This window comes from Palaemon carinicauda, chromosome 15 (genome assembly GCF_036898095.1).
Source record: "Palaemon carinicauda isolate YSFRI2023 chromosome 15, ASM3689809v2, whole genome shotgun sequence".
Lineage (NCBI taxonomy): Eukaryota > Metazoa > Arthropoda > Malacostraca > Decapoda > Palaemonidae > Palaemon > Palaemon carinicauda.
In genome coordinates this window covers 23,853,911-23,858,910 of record NC_090739.1, presented here as the reverse complement: position 1 = coordinate 23,858,910, position 5,000 = coordinate 23,853,911, and positions in this window count along the sequence as shown.

Genomic DNA, 5,000 nt, shown 5'->3' with positions numbered 1-5,000 from the left:
ATATATATATGTATATACATAGATATATAGATATATATATATATATATATATATATATATATATACTTTATATATATATATATATATATATATATATATATATATAATATGTGTGTGTAAAATATCTGTCCAACCTACAATACGCATAAAATGAATAGAATATTTTTCCGAATTCTGCAGTAATACCAAAAAGCGTTCTTTTATGTGATGCTTTCAAGCGAGATTCTGTGAGACATCCAGTCACACCATAAGATGGCCAATGGACAAAGGTAATGCGATTATGCGGTCATATTCTATATAGGAAAATCCAAAGAGTCTACTGCTTATCGACATTCGTTCCACAACAGCCTGGTCTCTGCACTGCCAGAAAGGGAACTTGATCCCTTTATTGCCAAATGCACATACACACACACCGAAGATTTCTTTATTCTTTTATCGGCATTCGGACTTAAAGAAAGATATTGGGGGATATTATGGCTTAAGCTTTATTTATATTTCATACGATTAAGGATACAAATTTCCAGGAAATGACATTAAAGTAAATTTGTGAGATAAATACAGGCCGAATTGGCATATCCGTTAAGCAAACGTCTTTTTGCAATGTTTGCATGGTGGTCGTGATAGTTATGTTTAACTAATGCCTATTTTCCCTATCGAATGTCATTATAATACCTGTATCCTTCCTCTCATATTAGAGTTATTTCCAAACTAGCTCGACCTAAATTCAAGAATAGAATTTAAACAATTAACTCTTTGGTAAAATTAGCAACCCTATAAGAAACCTTATAACCTAACTCAGTCAACTTCTAAGCTCTACCTTATGTAATTTTATAAGAATTTTCGTATCTTTCTCTAATGTTTTCTTTTTATTTGGTCATTATATGAAGATAGATAAGAACTTTCTAAAGTACTGGATTTTTTTTTAAATGTAACTCTTAAAACCTAGTATTATCTACAAGGACTACTGACCTCATCGTCAAAGGATATCAAACCGAATCAAAATGTTAATTTACCTTTTCGAAGAGTTATCACGTTAAAGTTCCATTTCTAAAAGTATGGTTTGTCGGGGAAGAAACTAAAAAACGGTTTTTAGCTCTTCATACTCCGCAAGATATTTGCAAACTAATCCTTCACTTCTGTTTGTTTGTTTGTTACTGGTTATGCATGTGTTTGTTTAGCCACAAAACACTAAAATCTCAAGATAGATTCATATTAAAGTCTAGACCCACTCGAAACCCTGCTTTTTAAGCGCCAGAATTTCCCTGAATCTTTTACTTCATTTAAAACTCTTCAAGGTCTGCAAATCGCCCCAAGTCTAGCCTAACCCCCCCCCCCACCACCACCAATACGCCCCTAAACCCTTTGACCCCCCCCCCCCCCTCCCCCGTAAATCCGTCTTTATCAACATTACAGTCAAACAAGTATCCTTGTTTATACGATGACATGGAACCTCGAATCCAGTTTAATTTTGGAAATTATGGACCTTTTGCCTTGTTTGCAACGATTGCATATTTAATTCCCAACCCGCAACGTTGCATCGCAGATTCACTGCAATGAATATGATCGTAGAAATCTTGTTTATGAGTTGGCCGGATTAATTATACTGCAAGGAAATGGTGGGGGGGGGGGTTTGCTTGAAACGCTTGCTGTGTTAAGGCAGGAGAGAGTGGGGGGGTTGTTGGCCAAAAGGAACTCTGCACCATGTGGGGTTATGTAATATAGCTATGAGAATGATTACGAATTTCCTGTGTTGGTGAACAACCCGTATTCTTTTTCATTTGGGATAAATTATGCTAATTTATATCTAACAGTGTTTGCCTTGTATGTAAAGTATTTATAAGACTTAAAAATTAAAAGAATTGTTTGTTTTTACAATAATTATTTACAGATCATACAAATTATAACGACGAATGCTATCCTGTTCGGGATTGTCTTTATGCCCTCGTTTCCCCTCACTCTGATTTTATTCCATTATATATTTATATACTGTATGTATATATATATATATATATATATATATATATATATATATATATATATATATAATATTTATAATACACACATATATATATATATATATATATATATATATATATATATATATATGATGTATATATACAAGAACAAAAAATTCAATCTAAGGGAGAAATACATCTTTTACGTAACAGTTTGGGTGGTGAAGTCAGGCACTTCATTTGTCATTTCCTGTTGAGGGATTAATGAAAGAGGGGATATAGTAAGTAGCCTGAGAAAGGAGGTTCCTTTAGAGTAGAGGGAAGATTCCAAGGAAGGATGGAAAGTCAATGTAAATTTGGTATTAGCTGGAAAGTAGAGAAAATATTAAACGCATTATTATCTTCTGTATTGAGATAGGAGAGGGAAGGCGAGAGAGGTGGAAAACTTGATTACGAAGAAAGAGAAAGAAACTAGTGAAGGTTAAAAGAAACAAGGTCAGACACTTTGACCACTGAATATACTCTATTCTATGGACAGATTTTTCACACCATAACTTCTTGGAATGTATTTGTTTTTTAAGTTTTTTTTTTTTTTTTTTTTTACTATCACTCAACGCGAGACGAACTTTCATTGAACTGTGCGTTTTAGCAAACATTGCAACAAAGAGAAACATATTTTTAAAGAAAAATCTTGCTTAATTAACAGTGAAATAAAGTTACAGTTACTGACGCAGTTCCAAGAGGGATTAAATTAGCGAGAGAGAGAGAGAGAGAGAGAGAGAGAGAGAGAGAGAGAGAGAGAGAGAGAGAGAGAGAGAGGAGAGAGAGAGAGAGAGAGAGAGAGACCCTTCCATTTCGTAGAATCATTTTCCAAATCTTATTAACAAAGCGAATTTTCGTATTTTTAGCGAACATTTCCGGGAATTCTCAAAGAACGTTATGACTTTGATTTTTCGATAGTTTTCCCTTTGAAAATTCCCATTATTAACTCAATCTTCTTTTCCACATTATTTCATATTGTTTTATAGCTTTTTTTTGTGAAGTGAACGTAGATGATTTTTTTCTATGTTTTCCCATGATTTTTTCCTGAATAACAGCAAATAATATAATTGTTCACGAACACGGGTCGCTCTACAAAGAATGGACATTCAAGTTTCTATCTATCTATGCTCGTCTTTCTGCGTGTATATATATATATATATATATATATATATATATATATATATATATATATATATATATATATGTATATATATATATATATTTTGTGTGTGTGTGTGTATATATATACAGTATATATATATATTTATATACATATATATGTATATATACAGTATATATATATATATATATATATATATATATATATATATATATATATATATATATATATATATATATATATATATATATACATACAATGTGTGTGAGTTTGTGCGTGTGTTTTTGTATTACATCTGTAAATTTAATAAAATATGAGATATAATGTTAATTCTAAACTGTTGAAATAGCTCGACCAATAAAAAAACAGAAATTCTCTCAAGGATTTTTCCAAGTATAGGTAGGTGCTATTGAATCTGCTTGACTCCTTTTCAGCCAGAATTTTTACCCGTTATTTTTATATTTCCTTATAATCCCTCTTGAATATTTGAGTCACTTGCGTAAGACACCTCTTTGTTTTCAATTCACAAATTTCATTTTTTTTCACTCTCTTTTCCCATTGTGATTAACAGTTTCAGCTAAACTTTACTTTGATATGAAGCTTGGGATTGAGCCCCAAAGTAGTCTGGAAAAGTATTATTATTATTATTATTATTACTACTACTTGCTAATCTACAACCCTAGTTGTTGGAAAATCAGGGAACTATACGCCCAGGGTCTCCAACAGGGAAAATAGCCCAGTGAGGAAAGGAAACAAGGAAAAATAAAATATTTCAAGAGGAGTAACAACATTAACATAAAATCTCCTATATAAACTATAAAAACTTTAACAAGAGTTTATTACGGGCTGCCCAGCGGCAAGAGCCCGTGTCTTACATAAGGTAAGGCAATCTACACACACTCACAACAAGAGCTTATTGCTTTATGATTCCAGTAGTGTTTACAACCTCACCATCCTCGCTCGCTAGGGATGGGATCCAGGACTTAGGGGAGCCTATATACTTGCGGAGTCATCGGTAGTCATTACCTAGCCCTCCCTGGTCCTTGCTTGGGTGCTGATCATATTTATAAATGGTCAGTCTCTACGACATTGTTGCTATCCCTTTCCTCTGTCATTCATGAATAACATTTAAACCATTAAAATGCCTTTTTTAATAGATAGTGTAACATCCATAGCCTCCTGGTTAGTACTGTGGTATTTTGTTTCCCTTGCATTCGCAGGGCAGCAGATCGATCCTAGCCCGGGACCATGAGTTTAGACTGTTTACTAGGGAGGGCCCACTGCTGTGGTTGGGCACTACAATGGGGGTTGGGCTTTCTCGGCTGTCGTTCTGGTGAGCATCTATTCTGATGAGACTGGAACTTGAATCAGACACGTTTAACCTTCAACTTTGGTAAAATCGAAATGATGATAATGAAGGAAATTGAGGAATTTCGCCCTGATAGAAGTACGAGAATTGCCTCTAAAGACAAGGGAGTTTGGTGTTTCGAATGACAAAGGCAAATGAATGTGTATGGGGGGCGGGGGGGGGGGGGGGAGCACCGCTGCGTCATTAACATTTGCTATTAATATTGTTCCAAGATGAAAGGCGACATAGTTTTAATCCTTAATAACCGGGCAACCAAGAGCTTGTCTTCTTTTTCTTCCCCTTCTTCTTCTTCCTCTTATAAGTAGGGAGGAAAATTTCCCTCGTCTAATTAAGGTTCTCTTGCATGAAGAAGACGCTGTTAATAAAGGCCTTTAACTCTATGGTCGTTTTTCTGAAGAAGAAGAAGAAGAAGAAGAAGAACCCTTTTACAAGTTGTAGGGTTTCTCATCGAACAGATAATGAGCATCTTGCAAACTTTTGAGGATTCCGGGACATCATTTATTTTAATTACTTG